This window comes from Pteronotus mesoamericanus, unplaced genomic scaffold (genome assembly GCF_021234165.1).
Source record: "Pteronotus mesoamericanus isolate MK-2021 breed Mesoamerican mustached bat unplaced genomic scaffold, CSHL_Meso_final scaffold_85, whole genome shotgun sequence".
In the NCBI taxonomy this organism is placed as follows: domain Eukaryota; kingdom Metazoa; phylum Chordata; class Mammalia; order Chiroptera; family Mormoopidae; genus Pteronotus; species Pteronotus mesoamericanus.
In genome coordinates this window covers 77,950,596-77,977,548 of record NW_026555329.1, presented here as the reverse complement: position 1 = coordinate 77,977,548, position 26,953 = coordinate 77,950,596, and the positions used below count along the sequence as shown (strand labels likewise).

At 38.2% G+C, this 26,953-nt stretch overlaps 1 protein-coding gene and 1 pseudogene across 1 annotated transcript in view; both read right to left on the bottom strand.

The window, feature by feature from the left end:
• Nucleotides 1-26,953, bottom strand: part of CNTNAP2 (contactin associated protein 2) — a 1,059,914-nt gene that overhangs the window by 984,141 nt on the left and 48,820 nt on the right. The window lies entirely within an intron of this gene.
• LOC129063614 (uncharacterized) lies at nucleotides 16,753-16,875 on the bottom strand (annotated as a pseudogene).

The following is a 26,953-nucleotide window of genomic DNA, read 5'->3' as shown; positions in this document are numbered from 1 at the left end:
AAAATAATTTCTTATAAACATCTCTCGAAAATTAAATTTGCTCACTTCATAGCTTCAGCAGATTTAGAACTATCATTCAAATACTGCTGGTTTATTATGCAAACTTAAGGCCAGGATTCTGCAAACATATCTCTGAAGACATTTCTGGAGTTATTAAAGCCTTTCGAGTCTGAGGATAATATTTCATCCCCTGAATCTTTTCAGGCATCAGATTAAAATAAAATAAACTAAATTCTAAGCCCTCTGTGGACACTGAGATTTCAAAAAGAAAATGACAAAAATCTTTTTCTCCTACTATTATATGAATAGAAAAAGCAAGGATGACAAAGATATTTTTACTTGTACACCTGATTCTCAAGACAGTAGAAAATAACATTCTTTAAGCCTCCTGGTTGGAATAACAATGAAGGAAACATAACAGTGATAGAGAATTCTGTATTTGGTGCCTGTGTCCGAACTCCATCTCTATTTGTTGAGTGGATGTTTCCAACTCAGGTAGGTTATTTAAAGTCTCTGTGCCTCATATCTGGGAAATGGAAGTACTACTTTCACAGGATGTATGAAAATTAAATGAGCTAATTCCTATAAAACACTTATAAGAATTGTAACATAGGTGATGTTCAACAAATATTGTATATTTTTATTATTACTACTATAATCTTGGTACAAAGTATAAGCGAATTCATAAAAAACAAAAATAAAAAATGGATTTACCATTTTGTCTCTACACTTTGCTAAGGGTAGAATACGAAAACTAACCTGAAAAATGTTCATCACCATATAACAGTTGGCAGTATTTTATATAAAATGCTGTACTTAATTCTAATTTTTAAGAATCAAGAACAGTTTTAAATGTTTTAGAAAAGGACGAAAACAGCCCTGACTGATGTGGCTCAGAGGGTTGGCTGTTGTCCCACAAACCAAAGGTGGCTGGTTCGATTCTCAGTCGGAGCACATACCTGGGTTGCAGGCCAGGTCCCCAGTTGGGGGCATATGAAAGGCAACGGATTGATGCGCAAGATAGATGTTTCTCTCGCCTTTCGGTATTTCTCCCCCTTTTTCCCTCTCCTTCCCTCTCTCTAAAAATAAACAAAAATTTTAAATAGAGAAAAGGATGAAAGTAGAGTTCATCCACTCTGCTGGCACCGGCGTACTGGCAGTAGGGACTAGAATTAACTGGGGAGCAGGGTGTCGTATGAGGCGGACTGCAGTGTGCCGTCGGCAGGAGGCTGCGTTGGTGGCGCAGCCATTGGCTGGTCATTGGTGATGCAGAAGAAAGGTATTCAACAAATGAACGAGTCAAGTTCCCACGAGATAAACGTTACAAAGTGAAGTAACACCGAACGAGGTGTTCGGGAGAGACCAGGGAGACTTTGAAGTGGCCAGCCTCAGCGGCTCCACGGTGGTGACGCTGGAACAGGGCGCAGACGCGGGTGAAGCGCCGGAGGCCGGCCGAGGTCAGCAGGAAAAGCCGTCCAGAGCCCAGGCCGTGCGAGGGGAGGACCTCGCCTCCGCTGAGCAGCCGCTCCAAGGCTCAGGTGCGGGAGCAGGAGGGCCAAGGCCAGGGGGACAAGCAGCCCCCGACTGATGAAGGACCTTCTGACACGGAAGAATTGGGGTTTTATTCAAAGGGCGACGTTACGCCGTTCAAAGAGTTTTAAAAAGAGAAACGGCAGAATCTTCAGAAAGATCACCGACTCCTAACTCCCACTTAGAGCATCCATTCCTAACGTGTGTTCAGGGCTGCCCTTACCTTATTAGCAAAACCAGCAACAGTCCTCAGAGAGGGGCGGGGGCCGTGGGGGGACCCTCCACCAATTCGTCCACCGCTTTCTCGCTCAGTCCCCTGAAATGTGTTACAGTGATTTTTTTTTCTCCTGATTTAATTTGGTGTTGCCTCCAAATCCTAACCAACCTAGATGCACAGAATAAGCCACCTTTCCTAGACAATACATACAAATATATATACATATAGTTGTAAACAATATTTTTAAAGCAATGTTAAAAGATGAGATTCTACAGCCTCCGCCCCCATACTTGTGTGCCCTTTGAGTGATCTGAGTTTGAAGAGAAGCCACTAGCCTCCCGCAATCTGATACAAAGCAAATCAAACAAAAAACCATCACTACCCCTTCCCAAGGCAATGGTGGCAACCTGCGCCTCGGCCCTGGCCCTCGCGTGCGCATTCTGATACAAACACAGGAGGCACCTTGTAGCCCCCACACAGGCGGTGCGTGCTCTTCTCGGAGTTCACAGTTCTTCACACACGCCCCCTTCCCCATGGCGTGGCCCCCACGCGCATTCAAAATGCAGGCCCTCGGGAGCTCTGCCTCCAGCCCACAGCGGGTCACCCTGCAGCCTCTGAACGGTGCGCCTCTTCAACCGCCGAGCCTCCCGAAGGGGCTGACACACCGCGAGGAACTAATTAATGCACTCATTCAACAAACATCCCGCAGGAGAGCAGTACAACGCGGCACGATCTTTGAAAAAACGCAAGCAAGAGCCAGGAGAGGTTGGTGACAAGAGATGATTGGAGAAGAAATAAAAATCGGCAGTACAAGTAACACAGATATTATTTTTCTAGCAGCAACTCATTTTAATGTCTCCTCTCTCTGCGACACAATCTGCCCCCTGCTTAACATTTTTATTGTGCGTGTGTAGGAAGGAGAGCGTGGGGGTGGAAAGGGGTTATTTCCAGGAGGGTTAGTGTAAACCACGCATCATGCACAGCATCAATAGAGAGCCCTGGCCTAAATCCACGGGCTGCGCAGAAAAGACCTAAAGAATTCTCCAGCAGTGGGAGTTGAAATCAACAGTTACTTAAATGTTTGAATCTGTGAGCAACGCAAGGATTAGAAGTGAGGAGTCTGGCACAATTTCTCATGGGTCAGAATATTGGAAACAAGCAATAAGTATTTATAAGTAAAACCTAAGCGTTACGCTGCAATAGCTATCAATAAAGAATGTGCCCATTTGAAATAAAGATAACTCACACTTTGGTTAAAAAGTGTTTTCCCCCTGACAATACCACTCAGATAAAAAGATACATTGAGCTATTTGCCTGTCTATCATAGGTGCTAAAATAATAAAGAATAGTATTCTTAAAACCATCATCTATACAGTTTTTCTAAGATAGATGTTAAGCCTTTTAGCTACTATCTCCTAATGTGCATACAATGTGTTTGACAGTTACTGGGATAGTTTGGGCGCATTCATGCCTTCCAGCTAAGCATGCACTATTCAATGCAGAGGTCTTAAATAAGCTCTCACTATTTTTGAGAGCTAATTAAAACTTCATTATTAGTACAACAGCTGTACCACATTACTGGCTTGATAAGAAACCCAATAACTGACAGCGTCTGTGTAGGTCTTTCAACTGACAGTTATAATTAAGTCGCATAGAACCTGCTGCCCTCTAGAATCTCTTCAACAAGAAAACAAAATAGTAAGCGTGAAGGTCAGGGTTGATTTACATTGAAGTGTAGGAAAAGCCTGAATTCTGTCATAGGTTTTCAAAGTTTCAAACTTTCCTTCACAGCCACAAAAGACATTATATTTGAAGGCCGCATTATTTTGTTTTTTACATTTACTTTTTTGGAAGGGTGAATAGAATATATTGTTACTCTTGTTGCTCGTGGTGCCTGTTTTCATACAGCTAGGTGATGTATCTCCCAATGAAGAATTCAATGTACAAAAAATGAATACAGTAATTTAACCTGTCCAAAAGGGGAAGTGAGATAAGTACTAATATGATTAACTCTTTTTTTTTTCTATTGATGTATCCTTAATGGTTACTTTTTAATATAAGCTAACATGCCCCCATCAGCCAACATTTCTTCTAGGCAATTTTCACACAGACATCTGTTGTGTATTATGGGAATGTCAATGAACTTCAATATTGTCTAGAACAAAACATAATTAGGAAGGAAATTCTTTGGGGAACAGCAATACGTGATATATTAAGTTGCAAAGCAAAAGACTTATGGTTCTGTGTTATTTGTTTAAACTTATTTATGCCAATGAAACATTAAGAAGAAAAATATCCTAAAAATTTAATGGCTTCTCCATGTAATCTGTTTAGATTACTGTCAATGACATAGGATAATTTTAATTAAATCATAAATTATATTAATTTTAGCAAAATCATGCCCGTATCTACGATCTTATTGAAGAGATACTTTGTTGCAAACATTATAATAAGAATAGGGATAAAATTTTAAAGTGATTCTCTTGGAAACAGATAACCCAGAAAAAGGCACATTAAATAAGAAAATACTTAGCAAGTGTTCCTCAAGTCTTTGACTAACAGTGTAATTATTTTTTTATTGTGCCCCAAATATGGTAACTTTTCTTATCTGTAACTATACCCACTTTGATGACAGAGCTAAAGCAGCTATTTCTAAAGTGTCACGAATAAACAGAACTAGTAAGAATTAAATGGCACTAGGAATCTCATTAAATCCTTCCAATATCTTCAACCGAAAGGTACTGACCTCATCACATATACAAGAAATCACCCCTGAAGTGCCTTGCTAAGAGATGTGTGCCAATGGGAAATTTTATAATCCATTTTAAGCCACTCTAAAATGAATGAATCCGTCTATTCTTGTTTTTAACCAGAAAAATGTATAAGGCTTAATGTGTGAAATTATGCTTTGCCTAGTCTGTCTTTTTTTTTACTGAATAAATAATATAGCTGTTTGGGGCATTCTTTTTATCCCAAACATTTGAGCACATGCTACAATCTTAAAAGTTCCTATTTAATTAAATTTAATGTACATAATAAAGAAAAGTTATAATTCTTGATAGCATTCTATGTTAAAATGCTTGTTTTTAATCATGACTCCTTTTTAATTCAAGGTCAAAAATGCTGGTTCTTTTTCAGACTCTTAGAAAAAACAGAAACTTAAAGTTATGATCGCAGAGCACATACTGTATGTACCTTTAAGTTAGTTTGAGTCAGGACTGAACAGCCTTTGTTTTCTACATGGGGCTTTTTAAAAATTGATTAGAAACTCACACTGGTTTTAAACTTTTGAATACATAAATGTATTACTATAAAAAGAGTCCTCTCTAAAAATATTTAGTTAATGCTTAAGAATATTTTTCACATATCCTTCCAGATTTTTATATGCATCTAAAGATAAAATAATTTATGTTGATAAAAATCACATCATATAATACATATGACATTTCAACTTATTTTTTCCTACTCAAGGCTGCAGCAAGATTATGTTTCTATTGTCGTACCTATACCTCTTTCTCACTTATTTTTATCAGCTACATCATTTTCCATCATATGTGTATACTGTGATATACTTCATATACCTTTTATTGATAGACAATCGTTTCCAACCCTGCTGTATTACAAATAGTGCTTCATGAACATTTATGAAGATATCTTTAAGTATGTACATACATGAATTTCCATAAACTATGTTTCCAAAAGTTAAATTAGTATAAAGGGTATGAATTAACCATTGCACAGTTGCACAGGGAAGCACACCTAAGCTCTCGGCCTCCTCTTACTACTTCGGCCATAAATATTTTATGTAGGCCCAATAATATGCAAAGTCATTGGCCTAACTTTACCTTGCAAATAAATAACATAGCATTTTATTTTAACTTTGAAACACTTGTGGGGATGTTAATACTACTGCTAATTGTTTTGTTTTTCTTTTTTTTAAATTTTTAATTTGACTTTTAGAGGCAGGCACAGAGACAGAGATAGAGAGACAGACACATTGATTTGTTGTTCCACTTATTTATGCATTCATTGTTTCATTCTTGTATGTGCCCGGCCTGGGGATTGAACCCGCAACCTTGGTGTATCCCAATGATGTTCTAACCAACTGAGCTACCCAGCCAGGGCCGTTCGTTGTTTTCTTATTTGGCACAAAAGAGTGTCAATAGTTAATAAATTAGTATGTGCTTTTCTATATATAGAAATTAAACTAAGCATATTTTCCTGTATACTTTTCAAAATATTAAATCTTCTGCACTGTATCATGTACTAAAGCATTAAAAAATACTGTATAAAGTAAATTATTTTGAAAATAATGAAAAATAGTATTGAATTACAAAGGCACATATAGAACTATCTAAAATCTAATGTTTTGTCTTCGTTGACTTAAGGATTTTACTTTTAGCTCGTACTTTCCTTGCATTTATACATGCACTTAAGCCCCAGTAGCCTGAATCTGTACAGAAAGTTAAAAAAGTAGATAAGAAACTCTCAGGGGAAAACACTAAAGTTATATGGAAAGTAGCACTAAATTCAGTAGGTAAAACTTTTTGTTATTATGTTAGGACAGTACCTCAGGATGATAACATAAAGTGGTGGATTTTTTCAGAATGATGTAAGTGATAAGGAATATAAGTGGAACAATGTGTTAGTCTGGGTCCTCTGCGAAGCAGACAGCGGTACAGCATTAACGGTGCAAAGATTCTTTATCAGGGAAAAGGGTCACTGTACATCTGGATACACGGCTTTGTTAGACTTCTGCAGTGGGAATATGTTTTCCCAGGCTACGGTTTGTCTTTTCACTTCCTTACTAGTGTCCTGTGCAGAATAGACAGTTTTAGTTTTTGTGTAGTATACTTTTATCAATATTTTTTATCGCTACGTATTGTATTCCATCTAGTAAATTGCTGGCTTTCCAAAATGGTGGATACTTTCTCCTATGTATTCTTCTAGAAGTTTTAAAATGCGTGCCCCTACTTTTAGGTGTATAAACTGTTTTTATTTAGTTTTTGTGTAGAATGTGAGGTGGGGGTCAATGTTCATTTCCCCACGTGGATATCATTGCCTCAGCACCATTTGTTAAGAAGACTTTACATATCATTGAATCTGCATGAAGCGTTTGGCTGAGTATTATCTCTGTATACATGTTGTTGGACTTAATTTTCTAATTTATTTTGGGGTCTATATTCATTATACATAGGATCTGTAATTTTCTTTTCTGGTCATTTTTCCTGGGCTTTGGTAAATATTCTAAGGTCCTATATTGCTAAAGAGGAATGTAAACGTATAGAATGACATTCCATGCTAATAAACATTTTAAAATGTCTAATAGTAACCACCCCCCCCCAAAAAAACTTGAGTATTTAAAATCTAAAAAAAAAAGGGAAAATAAAACACTGTAATTTCAACAACGGCCTTAAATAATTAGCAAATGGAGCAAAAAAGGATGAAGAAATAAAATACTGAAAGGCATTTTGTTTAAGGCGGGTCTTATTTCTTGCATTAGAGGTCCCCTTCACTAATCAACTAATGCTAGTGAGCATTATAACTTCAAACTCTCTTTAAAAACCCTAAATTGCCTAGTTCAGTGTTTGAGAAATGGTATGCGCTCAGGAAAGCTTCTTTGAGTTTCAAGGTTAAACACTTGGTTGGTAAATGTCTGGTAACAGGGGAGGAAAGCAGAGAATATATTCCCTCATTAGGGTTTATGTATTATATATTTTCATTCAAGTCTGATGATTCTTCTCTTAATGAACCATCAGTGACTTTTATTGAATCACATTCTGTCGTTAATTAGTTTTTTTGAATTGAGGCTCTTCTCATTTTATAAGTTGACTGTTGAAATACCTTGTGGATATTTAACTAATATTTTAATTAAAGCACAGAGTCATGAAAGACATACCTCTTATCCTGGATAATTATCAGCTGTTGATAATTATCCCTCCATTCTGAATAAATAAAGTTTTGGTTAGTATGCTTATATAGTGGAAGAAAAGGACTATAGCAAATAATTACCTGATACTTTAATAAAACTCCTTTCACTTTATCTTCTTAAGCAACATATATCTTTGAGCAGATATCACTGAAAAAGTGATATCACTGAAAAGTGATTTTTTTTTTTTGCCTACTACTAAAAGAAATGTTTAAAGATATCAACATGCAAAATTTTTAGGTCATTGCTTTTCTCTGAAATTCAAGTTCGCTGTTCATGTTACACGATCACATAGCTACTGATCTAAAAAGGATTTTTCAAGAAGTCAAGTAAGTATTTTTTCACAAATGGTACATTAAACAGTACCCCAGTTAAAAAGTTGGCTAATTATTTCCATACTTAAGATCGCTGTATCAGACCATATGCATTCAATAAAAGAGCAATTAAGTAAAAATCTGCATGCAGTAATTTCACTCAAGCACAAGAGAGAGTGTAATACTGGTTTATTTCTGAGTCTGGTGGAGACAATTCAGTAACCTGAAGGTACCAGAAAGACCCCCCGCCCCCCCTTCCCCCGAGTCCCTGCTATATTGCTGTATCACAGAGCCACGCGGTCAGGGCCACGCTGGGACGCGGGGCTGCGCACCGCGCAAGCGTACGAAAGCACGCGCCTGCTTCGTAGAATTTTGAATTCCTCGTCAAGATAAGTTGAAGAAAATCTTCAGATAAAAAATAAAAATAGCCTGTGCTTTAACCTTTCTGGGCTCTCTGCAAAGCCTCTGATAGGCAGCCAAGGAGCACCACACCTTTCCCCCAAGGTAAAAACGCAAATAGTATGGATAAATGTCAGTTCTCATTCATAAGCGAACAATGTGTCGCATTGGGTGGTATTAATTTTAAATACGAATCCCAGATGCCATGGGCATTTGTGGGGCTATCATTACAAGGAAACATGAGAAGAAGGGATTCATTGCTTTTTCTTCAAGGGACAACACGCTACGATGCAAAAGTTGCCAAAATACCTAATCTTTTCACATTCACTGATATTAGGAAAGGTCCAGATCCATAGTTTCTTTAATGTTACCAACTCTGAACATGATATTTGGAATACAACCTAAGACTTAAGTAAAAGATTTATTTAATATAGCAAATGTTCTCAAAATCTAAACTTAGTTCTTAAATTATAAAATTAATTAAAAGAGAATAAATGACCCTAATATGAATGAGTAATCTCGATAATTGGTAAGTGGAGAAGTTCTAGCTTCTAAAGTCTTTTCGCTGCCCTGGACTTTGCCCCATATCAATTATTTTATGTTTCTTTTTCCCAATATACAGACAAAATAGGCATGTCAACCCTCTCCTCAAGAGGATGCTTTACAGGATGAATAATTAAAAGGGTTAGCAAGTGCTTTTTAATTAGAATGGTCACACACTTGCCCACAAATAATAACCCCTTCGTTCAAAATCAAATGCCCGGAGGTTAACTGATTTGCCAAGGTCTCAGGCATTATCATTCTGTATCTACATTCGGATTGCTAAGTACATCTACCTTTTAAATGTTCATGAGGCGCCAAAGTTCCACAATCCAGTAAATGATATAAAACCACTTGCTTTCCACTTGCTCAGATGTAATTTTGTTCTTTAGCCATCGCATGTAGGCGGGTGAAGCAATGTAACCAATCCTGATAACTTCGATAAAGAAGAAATATCAGGGCCATAGGATATTTTAGCTGTGTTCAGGTTTTAAAACCACCTCAAAATGCCCATACTCTTCTGATTACAGTTTTTAAATTAGGAGGTGATTTTCACGGTTACCTCATGCTTAGAGAGAGACTCACAATCTCCAGGTGTCAGAATTTAGGCCTAATTAGAATACTATTATTAATAGCAATTATATTCTAGTATAACACTATATATCTTTTACTAACTGCATCCTATTGATTTTATCAAATAAAGCCATTTTACAAAGTTGTTGGGCACTTAAGAAAGCAGCTCATTATAAGGTAAATATTAAATTTTTAAATTTTAAGATATATTTAAGAAAATGAAAGATTAAGAAAAAATGGAAAAATAAATTAAAATGGATATCCACGTAATGCAAAAATAGGGAAATGTGTTCAGTCCACAATTTACTAGCAATGGTAAATGTGAGAGCTGGTAGTAAATAAAAAGAGAAACACACACAAAAAGTCATGCTGATACACTTCATGGTTATTCAATCTCTTGCCTTTTAGAGGTTTTGATTGTTCTGGGGCTAATTCTATCCTTGCGGCCCTGGCATATATACTTCAGCAGATTTGACCAATACTACCACCCTGTTAATAATGTATTATATTTTATGTTTCAAGAGATATTTTCCATTTGTTTAAACAAGCACTCTAAATGACCTTAGGTATTTATTTAGGAAATATATTTAAAACTAAGATAGATGATTAATATATATGCTTATTTACATATATATTTTAATAGAACATCTTCTTTTCTCTGCAGGTTTCATAAGGATGATTACAAGTCAAATGTCTTCCAGGTAAATATGCTCCTATCTAGTTTATGGGCTTATTGCACTATACAAGCTGTTCTAAAACTTTTCTAAATCCAAATAGCGTATGGCACAGAGCCTGGCACATGAAAGGATCTCTGTAAGTGGAAATACCCTTGTCTCTAGCACATAACCTCTGCCACCCCCAACCTTGCCACAAGCTTCTCCTCTTAGTCTACAAACATTTTCAATTCTTTTTCTAACCTCTAGAAAAGAAAAGAAAGAAGTAAAACAACCTCCCTATTTTGCAGCAACCTTCTTGACTATGTCTTCTTTCTCTTCCCTCTCTCTCCCAAGTTAGTCCTTCTCTCTCCCCCCACCCTGTCTCTTCATCCCCAATTATTTTTAGTCTTATAATCTCACATTTATAATCATGATTTCCATGAAAGTAGAGATAACTCTTTTATTCCCCATTGTTCATTGTATCCTCTATACAATAAGAATAATCTTGATAAATATTTGTTAAATAAATGAACTCTCAACATGTACTTGTATTATAGTGACTTCTCTGGGCATTATTCTGTTTCAAATTCTGGCTCTGAATCCACCTCTGAAAGTCTCATATTCTTTCAGACCCTCCTTCCCCATTGTATGCTGATTTTCTTAATATTTTCTGACTAATATTTTTGTTTCATTTTTATTTTTTTCTTACATGTTGGCATCTAAATTCAACTGGACACCTGAATTTAGATGTTTCCCTTGATTTCATCATAGGCTCTCTTCTCTTTCTCTCTACTGGCTCACTGAGTAACCACAATCCTTTCCTCTTCTCATGATTGATATACATACACACACACAACATAAATGGTATATATACCATAATATTATTCATGGGGGGTGTGTGTGTATGTGTGTCGAGAGAAAGAGAGAGAGAGAGAGAGAGAGAGAGAAGGTGGATAGATGGGTAGATACAAAGAATATTTTTTTTCCATTTACAATCAACCCAGAAAATAAAGTTGAAGTCCTCTAAATAAAATTAATGTGCTAATCTAGATATTAGCCATAATAGAATAGCAATACCTCAACACAAGAATGGCTGGATAGTATAGACAGGCTGGATTAATAAAATTTTCTGTACATAGACTTTTTTTTTCTATCGCAATAATTATTCAACAAACATTTTGGTGCTTGCCATGTATCAAGGCCTATCATAGTCAGACACTCAGCATGGACTGGTTATAAACAAAGACTCCAGCCAGCTCTCACAGTTTACATTCTAGGCAGACAAAACAAGCGAAGATAACATGTATGTAAATTACATAATGCCATAAAATGCCGTAACTGCTGTGCAATTGTCCAGAGAGCAGAGTAAGGCTGGGGTGACTACCAAGTAATTGGCAGTGGGTGTATGTAGATGGGAGCATTACATGGGGCGCATAGGGTAGGCCTGGCTGAGAAAGTAACATCTGTGCAAATACATGAGCAGGGTGCGAGTTAGCCGAGGGAGTATCTGAGGAAAGGACGCCCTGGGTAGACGAAATGTCCAGTTCAAAACCCTTAGGCAATGGCATTCCTGTAGTGTCCAGGGTGAGTGTGTGCGCGTCCCGGGGAATGAGCAGGGGGTGGGCAGGGGGAGTTGAGAGAAGGGAAGTAACAAGGAATCAGATCTTACAGGTCCTTCTGGGGAACAATGAGGACGTTGGCTTTTACCCTGAATAAAAGGATGAACTACTGCAGAGCTCCAGGCTGCAGAGTAGTTGTCTGATCTGATGGTTTTTTGTTTCTGGGTTTTTTTGTTTTTGTTTTTAAACGTGGTTGTTTGCACATAGGGGTGCAGGGATAGAAATAGAGAGATCTGTGAAAGTTTTTATAATCATTCAAGAAATAGATGGCATCTCAGACCAGAGAGGCAAAAAGTAGTAGGATTTTTGGGAATACTTCCAAGGCTGAGCAACAGGAAGTCCTCAACTGGATGGTAGTGATATATGAAATTTAAAAAGGAATTGATAATTATTCCAAATTTTTGTGAATAGTGGTGTTGAAAGCAAATGAGATGGAGGGGAAAAAAGAAACCCTGGTATTTAAAGGCGTAAGACTGAAATCGCCAAGGACATGAATGAGTGGAGAAGGAATTTAAGAGAGAGAGAGACTGATTTCTGGAGCATTCCAACAGTAAAAAAATAAAATTCTGGCTCTAAGGAAAAATCAGCAGAGGAGACTGAGAAGGAACAATAAGTTAACTAGGCGGAAATCCCAAAGAATGTGGTGCCCAGAAACCTTAACAGAAGGAAAGCAAAATGCGGAAAAGGAAGTACTTAACGCTCTTACACTGCGAAGGCAGGTCAGGCCCCGGGGCGAGAGTGGGAGGGAAAGCCAGACGGGAAGGGCCTGAGAACAGACGGGACTGAGCAGAGCAGGTCAACACGTTGCTGGAGGAGTTTTGCAACAAAGGAGAACAAAGGAGTAGAGCCAACCACGGTGGGGATCAAGATAGTATTTCAGAGTCCAAGGAAAGCAAAGCATATTTGTATGCTAAAGAGACAATCTGGAGTGAAGATGAGACAAGACGAGGCAGAGGAGGGAGCTTCTGAAGTTGTGTCTCAGAGCAGATATTGTGCGTCAGGATTGAGCTCCTGAGCCGGGGGCGGGGCGGTGGACAGAGGCTTGGGTGGAAAGTCCAGCTTTCTCATCTCGGGGCTCCAAGGCCATTGGATGGCAAAGGCAGGAGTAGAGGATGCTGGGCGCCAGGGAGCGAACCGGTGGGCCAGCCTGTAGGTGGTGGGTGCCCCCCACATTCCAAGGGCTGCAAAGAGTCACGTGCCTGTGCCTAACTGCAAGGGAGGCTGGGAATCCGGCTGTGTGACAAGGGCGGGCCAAGGGCTTGCTGAACAGCTGATCATCCTCTCCTACGCCTTTAGTCTCTTGATTTCCAGGGAAAAACACACCAGTTCTTGGAATTCTTACTGATCAAGTAATAGAAATGTAGTGAATGAAAAAGAAAAGAAGGACATTTATAATACTATCAACCTTAACATATATCTTAATTTAATCATGTTGATATATGGATAAATCTGTTGGTAATTGCTATTCTGAAATAATACACTCTACCTTGCAATTTGCTTCTACTTACATTTAATGAACTATTTTATCAATAACGTGATTTGAGAAATGACTTCAGTTTTGTGTGTAACGTTTGATGTGAGGTCAATAAGAAATAAGAGTATATTAATATTTGTGTGATTATAAGATTATTAAACAGATTTTTTTTTTCTTGTTACATGACTGGGTTTTTATGAGAGAATTGAGGTTAGAGTCAAGTTCAAGGACAGAGTTACTAGGCAACTACAAACTAGGGTGAGGGGTTAGGACTGAAGTAGGAGACGTGAGTAGGAGTTGAGTTTGGAGCCTGGGTGGGTGTCAGGGTCAGAGTTAGGGTTAGGATTTGATTTTAATACCTTTTTAAAACTTGATCGCCTTCGGTCTCTATAGGAGTTCATGTGTAATGCTGTACTGGTCTTATTCTGCCCACACATTTGTTCCAGTCCTGGTAATCAGGGAGATAGATCATGTTCTTTGTGCCCATAGCCCATTTTAGATACGCTCTTTAAAACAAAATTTGACTCTGTCCTGCTTTTCGTGAAGACTTGACTCATTCTTTGTTGAGGAAATTGAAATACATTTCCTATTCTCTGCTGAAATATACCTGCAAATCTAATGTAATTTTCTATAAATCGTCCCAAACTTTTACCTTTACCCTCAATCTCAATTGCTTTTAATATCGTTTCCTTCATAGGATCTGAATCCACATACTGTGTCAGCACTTCGGCCTTTTTTCTGAAGGTTTAGGAATCCTCTGATATGTAAATGAAAATCCCGTGTAGCTCTCAAGAAGGGCTCATTCTCAGAGAGGCATATTCAAGATACTATTTTCTGAACATTGGCTTCTCGCTGGTATTCCAAATGCGTGAAGGTTGAGAGAAAGGCGTTTATGCCACGCTACATGAAATAAATAATGTGCAGCAAAGTCTATCTAAAAGAGAGGAATACTAGGCAATACATTTAAATTATCATCATATTGATAAAAATGTCAAAAACTGAAGTTACGCTATTTATAAATGACTACCTTCAGTAGGTGATATTATTAAATAAGAGCTTGTTAACCGTTTCAAAAACAAGAGCTGGTAGGGAAACTAGAAAATATTTATACATAGTTATAGGAAAATATATATGTAGTTACAGAAAAATAGTTACCCAGTTAGCCTTGTAACTAAGTATAATCTCTTTCTCATGGAGGGATGTTCTTTTTGATATCTGAACACAATAACTGAATGCAGAAAATCTGTGAATCATATTTGCCTGAAAACCCTCCCCAGGGATGTTCCTTTGTCAAGAGAAACCTCAGCAATGTAGATCTTGGTGACTTTTTCCAGAACAAGACCTAATTGTGATTTATTGTCTACAGTCTCAGCCCTTAGTGCCTCTTCCTACAGATGTTTTCAAAATATCGAATCGTTCAAAGCCCATTTCATCTGTCTTATTTCTCTCCACTGTCCACCTGGCTCTGACAAGCGTGACTTGGGATCTTGGAGGTCCTCGTGGCTGAGGGCACAATCCTGGACGTGCCGCAAATGCTGTCTCACCTCCTTCGGCCTGATAATCCGGCCCAATAAAAACCCTTTGGAATTTATTTTATTTGTGCAGTACTGTCGAGTGTGTGATATCACACTAGGCACAAAGGAAGCTACCAGGGGCTAACGCCACTTCGATCAGGCCAGCCCTCAGGGAGCGCTGTGTGTGGAGACGTGGCAGTAGGATGTTTGCATGTCTCCTGCTGCACCCCGTCAATTCAGGCGTCCTCCCCGCCTGCTCTTGCCTCCCCCCCCCCCTCCCCGCCGTCACTGCCGTGGTTTCCTTTCCTTCCCCTGCCTTATCACATCCAATCTCTCATTTCCTCAGGACATCCACCTTCTTCCAGTTAATGTGACAGAGAAGATGGCAGATACTGATACAGGTTTCAATGTCTAATTTCAGAACAATATGTTTATGTACACTCAAATGCTTCTGGTTTTCAAAGAATGCCCTGTGTACACAGTGACAAAAATAGTGTGCTGATAGCATCGCATTTGCAGGGAAAGTTTTAAAAATACTTGTTTTAACTCCTCTTTGGATATAATATCAAACTTAGAGAAAAATAGCAAGACTAGCATATGGGGCATTGTATAAGCTCTCTTTTTTCATTCAGGTTCCCCAGAATTGCTTTGTGCTGTGCTTTATCAGTCTTCTTTTTTTAAATGCTCATCTGAGCACATGATCATTGATATTAGAGAGAAGGGGAGGGAGGGGAAAAGAGAGAAACACCCATGTGAAAGAGAAAACACATGCCCCAACCAGGGACCAAACCCACAACCCAGGCATGTGCCCTGACCGGGAATTGAACTGGTGAACTTTTGGACCACAGGACGATGCTCTGACCAACTAAGCCACACCGGCCAGGGCATATCATTCTTTTCTTATCCCTTTCCCTCTCCCTCTCTCTCTCTCTCTCTCTCCCCGCTCCACACACACACACACACACACACACACACACACACACACTTTTATTTTCTGAACCACTTAAGAATAAGTTGCATATCATGTCCATTTACTGCTGAATAGTTTACATTTCCTAAAAATATGGATGTAAGTTAAGAAGTATATAGTTATGTTATAGCATGTATCAATGTTAAGTGGACATCTCCCAATGTTTACTAAATTCTGTAACTCAGTCTGTTCACAAATATTTACTAAAAGCATGTTCATCACACAAGACACTGTCCTAGCTGGTGAGACCCAACATTTTAACAAGATGAATGAATCCCCCTCAGAACATACATGTAATCACTCACTGTTTCATCATCTTAAATCTGGTATCCTGGAGACAGCAAAGACTTTGGGGACAGAGAACCAGGGATGAAACTTGGCCTCTCATCTCTCGGTGTCTTGTCACAGTATTTGACACAGGAAGGACTTCTCAGGCGAGTTGGGGGTGAACAACAGTATTAGCAGTGGTATGTGATCTTTGTCAAAACACCTGACACCTATGCGCTGAGATTGCATCAGTGGAGAAATTGCATTGATTCTATTAAACGTCCACAGATATTCTGTAATTAGGGGGAAGATTAACACTATTTTTTAATAAATGCTGAGGGTGTGTGTGTGTGTGTTTTATTTCACTATCAGTTACTCCAACTCCGAACATAAAATAATTACCTGAATAATGAATTCTTTGGCCTTGGACTTTAAAGTGAAAAACAAACAGCATTGACATTATTGCTTATTTCAAGAAAAGTAAAATGCAATACTCCTATCACTAGTCCAAAAATAAAATAGTCAAATTATAGATATTTAATCATGCGCTGACCTTTTTATTTAGTAAGTCATGTGACAAAACCATTGTCGATATTTTCTGGTATCATAATCACAAAATCCTTTCCAAGGATCTGGAAACTTCTGTAGTTTGTTGGTTCTGTTATCAAATATTTGTTTGTGCCTCGCTATTGTAAGCAGCCTGAATAACTTTATGATAAAGTCATGGTCTTCTGTTGCTCTCAACGTATCTCACACAGTCCTATCTTCTAATTTGTGTACTAAAACAAGACTGAAAAACATCATACCATTTTAATCTACATGAATTAGCAACTAATAATGAACTATAGAAATGATCCCTGAAAGTATAGTCTTTAGCAACGAAATCTCAAGATCCACCTGAACCAACCTGTTTTATCTTTGAGAGAACTCTTTTCTTTGTTGACAGAAGAAATGTCTGTATTGTTTAGAATATACGTTCTTTAGAACCTAGCTTTTAATAAGTATTATATCTCAAAGAAATAAATGATGTTCATAGTGCCAAATGGTGTTTAATTAAGAATAAACTGCTATAAGAGACTTGAAACTTGCATATTTTTTAAGGCCAAATATTTTTCACAGGGTGAGGTGAGGGGTTGATTTAAAAAAATAGATAAAAATATCTTTGGCTCATCTGCCACCCAAGAGAGAATAATTATGGAAATTTTTCTTTGATGTCTTGCCTGTAAATAAATGAATGCAGGGAGTCCTATGTAATTAGTCATCATCCAGTCTCTCATGGTTTGACCCAGGCACATGCCCTGAGTTCATGATGCTATACAACTCCTCTTAGAAGCTACTGTCCTTCTTATAAGACCAGCCTATATTCTTTATAATGTACACTATACCACCACATCCGCAGTGGTAGCAATTAGGTTTCCATGGTATAACTTTATAAAGTACTTTCTAGTACTTAGGTATTATGTACTAGATTATATCCAACTACAATTCACACATTGAGGTCCTAACCCCCAGTACCTCAGAAGGTTATCTTATTTGGAAATGGGGTCACTGTGTACATATTGTGAGTAGTTAAAATGAGGTCACGCTGGGGGAAATTGGGCCCCTCACCCAATATGAGTGGGATCTTTACGAAAAGAATGGTACGATACACATGATACACCACCACACAGACAGGCAGCACAGTGTAGTTAACATGTGGTGGTCACCAAGTTTCCTGTAGAAGGTGAAGGGGAGAGACGAGGGCAGCCATACTGGAAAGCCCACAGGCTAATTAGTTAGACGGCCCGGGTTTGGAATCCCAGCTGCCATGTTTATTTACCACGGGCTCCAAGGAACGTGCTTCCGCCTCTAATCCTTAATTTCTGTATCACAGAATGGGCTTAACCATCGTCATCATCTCTAAATTATTGCATTTTAGTTGTGTTGAGGATTAAATGAGATAAAGCATGTCAAAGACTTAATGAACACTCAGTAAGTGCTGGTTGGCTGTTATTATTTATTAATTGGCCCAGGGAGATTTTCCTGATCGGCTCTGCTACATCACAGGAGAGAGTTTTCACAGACTCCACTACAGTGTCGTATTAACATGGTTATAAACCATGTAAATGTCAATTATAATAGACCTACTGTCTCATCAAAGCATGGCAATGAACTTCATGGGAGAGATCAGATATGTATCTCAAAAAGTCTCTTCACTTGGAATCACTATATCATTTTCTAGCCGAAGTCTGCTTTGTTCCTTCTCTGGTCTTCTGAAAAGGCTTGGAGGGTAACTGAGGGAACCGTTTAGTATCCCTGTTCATCTTTTTGCCAGAATGCTAACACGGAGTATAATTAAGCTAGTTTATTCAAGCAAACTAAGTGTATTTGCCAAGACATTTTAACATTCTATTAGGTCTTTCTCAAAGTCAACACTGACTAAATTAGTTACTTGGCTAAATTGTGTGCATAAGTGACATGCATAGTGCAGATATCGTCACTGCCACTAGGCGCACAAGCATATGGAAAATTGCACAAGATTACCAGGCTTTTGTTTGCAATCATTGTCCTCATAATTAGATTTCTTTATTCTCAAGGATAGATCTATCAACTCCTTACTTGATGTCTTTAAACCATTAACCGTTAACATGGTGCAGTGTTCACTGTTGCTAAGAGTTGGAGCCCAGTTGTGATATTTGAAGTCCAACTCCAGAGCCCATGTTAGCCTGTGTAAGTATTGTGTATGCAATCAAAATAAGCAAGTGTTCATTATCATAATGGAGCTTCTTCCTAAACCAAAAATAGGTATTTGGCTCCATGCTGAGTACTGGGGTCGGAATGCCTGAATTTGTGGCTCGGATTTAAGTAACATCATGTCTCTTGGCTTCGGCCCATTTATCTCCAGAACAAGGTACTTCAATTCAGTTGTACGCTCTTAAACATCTATTATGTGCTTGGCGGCGAACTCTGTACTGTGAGTGTTACAGAGCTGTGTCCTGGAGGACTGCATAAACTCCAGCCTTCTTCCAAAGTTGGAGTCTCACCCGATATGACTTAAACATTATCAATTTACAGGATACAACTGCAGAATTTTGATGAAAGGTCAGATTTTTATTCATAGGTTTTTAATAAGAACTTGGGGAAAACAGGGTTAATTATAGTGCCTCACTATCCATTCCTACCTGTTTTAGTAGAAGAGTCATCTACGGGCATGACTCGCTCCTCTTGTCTGCAGGACCAACTCCTTACCTACTTAGCCAACAATACTTCGCTCCTCAAGAAGCCTTTGCTGACCATGACCTTCAACCACTCTGAATGAGGCGTTCTTTTGTGTGTGTTTCCAATACAACCTGTGCAAACTTCTATCTATTAGGAGACAGGTAGTCATATGCTATAAATTTGTATGTTTAGCATTGCCACTCTGTTTTTTGCTGCTAGAAAGCAGTAACTGTGTTTCTTTATCTTCAGCCCTCACTAAATGGTAAATGTTCATTAAGCGCCTGTTTGTCAAAGTCTATTCTCTTTTCACAAGTCAGTGTACAATTTGCACTGTGACTTCTAATCCTTCTAATTCTGTGCTATGGTTTGGAGACATGGGCCAATTCTCATTCCTCTTTCTCAAATACCTTCTATCCTTGACATATATATGAATCATCTGTGAATAGTGTTAAAATGCAGATTCTGCCCTGGCCCGTGTAGCTCAGTTGGTTGGGCATCATCCCGTGAACTGAAGGGTTGCCAGTTCAACCCCCAACAGGGGCATATGCCTAGGTTGCAGTTTTGGTCCCTGGGGCTCATACGAGAGGCAATCAATCAATGTTCCTCCCTTGCATTGATGTTTCCCTTTCTTTCTTCCTCCCTTCCCCTTTCCTGAAAATAAGAAAAAAACCCGCAGATTCTGATTTGAAAAGTATGCAGCGGGTCTCTGACATCCTGCATTTCTGACGAGCTCCCTGATGCCATGGACCCACAGAAACACTTTGACTACCCACATTCAGGAGGACCTCTTGCTCTGCAGGCTTTCTACCTTCACAGCTAACCGGCACACTGTCCCCCTTATCCGCGGTTTCACTTTCTGTGGTTTCTGTTACCCACGGTCAACTGTGGGCTGAAATTTTAAATGAAAAATTACCAAAATAAACCATTCATAAGTTTTAAATTGTGCACTGTTCTAAGTAGCATGACAAAATCTCACGCTTTTCTGCTGTCTTACCCAGGCCATGAACTATCCAGACACAGTTTGTACTGCGATGCATAGGACTCCATGTGACAATGCATAGGATCATGACTCAAATGTCATAATTAAATTAGCATCCCAAACTATACTTGGAAATGAGCTGTTAGTCATTTCAGGCTAAGAAGCACAGTTGTAATACAACTCAAGTGCCAATGCATTAGTACGGAAAAGCTATTGCAGAGGGAAAGTAGGAGGCTATTTTGAATTTTCAAAGACAGAGCCAATACAATATACTATAGCAATGCATCTGGAAGTCTCGCATTAATAGAATATAATAATTGAGTCGTTAATATGTGGCAGGCATTTTTCTAAATTCTTCACATGGTACCTGTAATCTTTATGGAGGGAGGTGCCGTGGAAGTGAAGTATACTGTTATTAGTTGCATTGGACAGATGTGGAAACTTAGGTACAGAAAGTTTAAGGAATCTGCCCAAAGGTACACAGATTTATGTGAATTAAACTTGCTGATGGGCCTAATCTGGATGGGTTCCAGATTACACTGCTCCTCAGGGGCCTCCGGCCATACAATGGCCTGGCTTTCCCTGCTCCGAATTCCCCAGAGAGTCTTCCTACTGTTCCCATACTTTCCACTAAGTTCCCACTTGAACTGAGACATGCATTTTTAGTGAGGCAACTAATATTTTATTCCAAATATTTGCAAGTACCTATCTATCAACACTTTGTAGAAATACGCATCACTTTAAGTCAGTTAGCTTCGTTTCACCTAAATCCAACCTTGTTCTGGTAAGAAAAATATTAGCCTCTCCATTATTTGGGTCCAGGATAAAATATGCACATGACAATATCATGATTCCTATTGAGAACCCTTCCTTTTCCACAGAGCTTGGCAAGCATTCAAATATACTTAAAAATCTTAAAAATGTTAGAACAATGATTTCATATATCCTTTTTTTTGTCTCAGATGAAAAATGCACTAGACTGTGAACAATTATACACTATACTTTTATTGCCTCTAAGAAACCTTATCATATAACATTAATCATTTTCCTTTACCTAACAGTGTATGCCAGCAATATATTCTCTATTATTAATATCATCTTAGTTTTATCTTCTAAATTTCTGGAAAAACATAAACCCATGACCATGTTGGTTAGAACAGTTCTATATATTTATGTTTAGAATATTGAGTGACTCACAGTGACATAAGACACCATCTCATGACCTCTTAAAATGAGAATCTCACAACACAAATGTGTAGTTAGAAAGGTGATCAAAATTCACGAGTAGAGGCATTACAGTCTATGCAAAAGGATCTGGAATATCTTCTCAACTTATTAAAATTCATGAGATTGTTAAAATATCACCCAGCCTGAGAGAGGTGTAAACAGAAAAATCTATTTCAGAGAAATAAAAAGCTGATACTAAATTCAGCTTGGAAATTATTTTCTTCTATACAAGGCCTAAAGATTTTACCCCATTTATGTTAAGGGTCATTTTAGAAAGGGTTTAATGCCAATGAGTCTGATATGTTTTATTTTTCAATAAGCTATTGATACAATTATTTCAAATGTGCCTGCCAGCTACCTTCCCACATGACCAACGGCAGCCACGTGCAGTTATAGACATAAAGAAGCAAGGAAAATTCCTGTTGATTGCCAGAAACCATTCCATCCATGTCCCAGGTGAAGTGGAAGATGTTACTATCTAATGCGAGATGCGTGAGTAAGAGACAGCGATGGTGGACTTCCCTAATTTCATATGTGGGCAACAGTTCTAGATCTCTTTGAAAGAAGCTCAGTATACTATTGAACTCTGAAACAGTTATGCTTCACATTTATAACTAAAACATATTTTTAAGGGATTTGGAAAATTAGAGCAACTGCTACAATGACTGGTTGAGAGGACAGGATAGACTAGCACGTATTTAAAACAAGATCCCCTTCTGCGGCTCACTGGGCACGTGGCCATCATTATGGTAACAGGTGATTTGTTACAAGGGCCGCAGTGGCATTTGGCCCTGAGCTGGGTGCACCCGCTGTGCCCCCAAGCCCAGCCTGCCCTCGCTGTCTGCCGGTGGCCTCGCCATCACTGGAAGGTGTGCCACAAATTTGTCCACAGCCCACTTCCTGCTTAAGCCATGCTTCCTTCATCTACAATATTGCCAGTTATTTTAAATCATGAATAAGAGTAAAACCCAGGTAGATTGGATCGGGAAATGAAAGAGGAGGACTAAAAATCTGACAGTGATCATGATGGACTATTCTCTCTGGAAACTACTACCTTGTTTCACGGAATGCTTGCAAGAGAGCAAATTGATAACACACTTGGTGCTGAACCTTTGTAGCTTGCAAAGCTTCTTATTTAAATCTCCCAGTAGGCATCATTCCCATTTCTCAGATTAGGAATTTAAGATACAAAGTGACTTCTGTGAGTTTATAAATGAAATAAATGAAACAAGATACTTGAATTCGGACCTTTAAAAGCATATCTTGGCTTTCACTTGCCAAACATCTGGTTGGTTATAGGCAAATCTAGAAAGATGTTTTGGGAACTTTTATTATGCAAATATTGGTTGATTGGATCTTTAGTTAAAAAGAAAGTGGAGAACACATTGCTCCAATTATTGACTTGATATTCAGAAAATCAAATAATTTACTAAATTAATCTGTTAACAACTGTTTGCTTTTCAGATGTTTTAAATGTTTTCAATTTATTAAAATCAACTTTTATGTATGTGTGGAGAAAGCATGTAAGTGACAGAGAGACAGGTTTCTCACACATCTATCAAATTAATACTCTAACATTGCATAGATGATATGAACTTATATATTCCTATATTATTGATGAGTATCAAACCATGTTATCAAATATAATAAAATGTTTCCATTCTTTGGATTTTCCATCTAATACATTCAGTGGTACTGACCACAGTCTGATACCTGCTTACCATTAACAAAGGGATCAAAATCATTTTAAAAAATAATTAGTAATATATAAATGTTATATAAATATATAAATGTTTAATTTTTAAGAAAAAAATTAAAAAGAAAATATATTTAGATCATAGGTAAATTTGTAGTATGTTACTATCCTGCAAAATAGTAGTATGTGAAGAAGGCATTCATTAGTAATACTACAATTTTCTATTTTGGCTCCAAATAATCTGTATTCAAAAACCAGTAATTGAGTTTCCCAAGCAAAACTAAATGTAGCCCCTTAGTGAAAATCTGCTGGAATTCTTACTTATCATGAGGTTGAATGGACTATTGATGACAAATGCTTGCAAAGAATACTTCCCTTTGTCCAACAGATCATACTTGGGAAACCTGAAAATACCTCGAGAAAAGTATGCAAATTAGAGTTCTTGCAATATGTAAAGGTAATATATGGGGGGTGTTAATTTTACCAATCTATACATATTATCCTTTTACATTGTAAATGAAATTCTAAGTAAAAGAAACTGGCATTGTGGATAAAGTACAAAGAATTCTATTATGTTTAGTATTATCAAAGAAGAGTGAGAAGGTTTGACTAGTTAAGCACATTTAGCAACACACACCTTTGAGTATTAAATATTCAGACAAGCCATTTTCAGGAATATTTTCAAGAGCCATTCTCATTCCATAGGCAGATTCCAAAGTCAGATTCATGACTTAAAAAATATTGAGGCCCTGTCATAATGTCTCATCTACATGAACTGTTCTTGCTTATTTTCACATATTTTCCAAAGGTCAGAAAATAATGCAGAAACTCCATATGGGCATTTGATGAGAATATGATAATAAAATTAGTTATGTTGTCCATTTCCGCTGCAATCATAGAATGACCATTGACATTTGTTAAAAACATTATTCAAGTGACTGAATTTACAGTAATTGGCATTCTTCTTGGTCATCAGTCATTTTGGGAATGGATGGAAAAAGCAACCTCAAAACAGCATCACCTGTAAAATCTTTTGACTATCTGAAATTTACATAAGGTGTTGTCCACCTAAAAGCCATCCAATCTTTCCTAGGTCAGAAATCTCTTTTATTTAAGTGCAATATACATTATGTTAAACAGTAGTTGGATCAAAAGAGAATCCAATAATAATAATAATCACTTTTAATAAACTTAAGCCGAAGTTCATTGTTTGTTGAGAGGTGTAAATTCTAAATTTTAATCACTTAATGCATGTTAAGACAGGCACTATAAAGTTCTCCAGAATTTTGAGAAAACAACGGATTTTATCTCTTTGAATACATCAAAACTATGGGCTATCTTCCTATTAGCAGGATTAAAATTTTTCTGTCATAGATTATTAGAAGTAATGTAATTGTTATGTTGCCAAAAGGGTACAAGTCACCTTGGAAGACTTTACACAGTCCTTTGAATATATATCTCTGTATTGAGTCAGCAAGGGGTCACCCCAAACTGCTCAGCATCAGGCAAATTAATTAAAGCTCAGGCATGGCGGCATTGTAATAGCCATCTTTTTTAAAATTTAATCTTTATTGTATATTTTTCCCATTACCATTTAGTCCCCTTATCCCCCCTCCCCCCTGCAATCACCACACTGTTGTCCATGTCCACGAGTCTCGTTTCCATTTTGCTCAGTCCCTCCACCCTCTAACCCCCACTCCTTAGCTGCCATCTGCTCCCCACCTTAGCGCAACGTGAGAGGCGAGGGCTGACACTCCCTCCATAGTGAGGGGGAAACGCGACAAAACCAGAAATGCAAAGGACACTTTGGGGTCTGGTTTGTAGCCTCTCAAATAATTCTATCAGCATGCTGATCTGATTTTAGATTAGAATCCCCAGAGAGCTCGTAAATAACAAAGGTTTTGCAGGAAAAGCTTGTGGTCTGAGCCTTAATTGTCTACTCTCAGGCAATTGGTCAGGCGATCCCTCTGTTCGTTGGTCATTGACTCTCTCTCTCTCTCTCTCTCTCTCTCTCGCTCTCTCTCTCTCTGCCAAACTTTTAAAAAGGCTCTTCCTAATTTTCTATTCTACTATTGCTCACAATAAAATTCCTCCATCCACTCCTGTTTCACAGGCCCAAAACCAGTCAAACATGGTTCTCAGTGTTGGCTGCACATTATTAGTATGACCTGGGACCTTTAAAATCCCAGTTCCAGGTTGCATCTTAGACCAACCAAATCCAACATCTGGAGGTGAGACCCGAAGTCCCTATGTTTTAAAGCTTTCTGGGTTATTCCGAGGGTTGAAAACCACTTCCTCTATAAATTATGCTTGAGGCTTTGAATGATCTTAATTGTGAGATGAACATTTTCCATAAAGAGACAATTTCCCCACTTTTTGCTTCCTACAACTTACACATCCCAATATACAAGTGTTCTTGCCATACAACCATGGCTGGATAGAAGTTATTTCTAAAGGACTACTCTGGTATCGCCTTTTTTTCAGGACAGTATATCCTCATTTCACATGACAGTTACTTCCATTGGATACTTCTGTAGAAATGACCAGCTACCCAAGCCAGAGTAACCACAGAACCAGCTCAGACTGACCCTATCCTGTTTCTAACAAGATGCTGAATTGCTTTTCAGAGACAACAGACCAAAACCACAGGTCATGCAGCTAAACCGTGCATACAGGGGAGAACTTTGACCTCTGGTTATATCAATAACCGAAGTCTTGTTCCCTCCACAGAACCAAAGAACCAGGACAGCACTGGAACTTGAACATGGGAACTTTTTCAGGAGAGAAGGGTCCATTGTCCAGGGAGATCAGTGCTGAAGCCCCTTCCCCTATTTTACCATAAGTGGCCAAGTTCCAAAGCTCTCCAATCCAAACCTTCCCCACCAACGCTTCCGCATGCCAGCCTGTTCCCCCGACCCCATAAAGTTTGCCCTAACCCTGGGTCAGGGAGGCAGATTTGAGCTTTGCCTCCTGTCTCCTTATGGGTCACCTTAGTCATGGAAGCTTTTTGGTTTCTCACAAAACAGCTGGTGTCATGGGACTGGCTCCTACCTGCCTCAGGCCCTTGCCCTAAACTCTGGTCGCTCACGAAAATTACTTGAGAGCTTTTAAATGATCAGTTCTCTAACAGTGGTTCTGATCAGGTTAAAACTCCCTAGCATTCTGTCTAATACTCTGAAGAACACAATTTCAGAAGTGAATTTCCTTCCCCTTCTCCTCCTCCTCTTTTTTCTTTTCTTTTCTTTTTTTTTTAATATTGATGGCTTCACTTGATTTTGGTTATGGCTGCTTTTAAAAATAATTAAACTACAATAGATCTCTTAATATTTAGTATTTTAAAATAATTTATTCAAGTGTTATAAATACACATCTTTTTCCAATGTAATTGAGATATTTTAGGAGTAAATGGGTTAAACTCTTTAAATGCTTTTTTTACAATAAAATAAGTAAATACAGACAGATCTGTAATAAGAGTTCCAACTACTATTACAATACGGGAAATTTCTTACTATATATTACAGTTCCTACCCCTATAGATTATTTCTTCATAATTTCAATATTTTATGCACATTCAAGATGTCTGTCTTTAAACATGTTACCGGTATCACTCATCTAATTTCTACTTAGATGATTCTAATTTCATGGGTCTGGGTCTGCTTGGCATCTATATGGTTTCCAGCCTCCTCGGGCCATTCAAATGGATGGCCCACAGTGAGATCCATCACCCTACGCCCGGGATAGAAATTGTAGTCTGAGGAAACAGTCTCTTCAGTCAACAAGAAGAGATAGATAGATAGATAGTTTCTCTGAATGTTTTTAATAGATAAATATTGATACGTGTATCCATATCA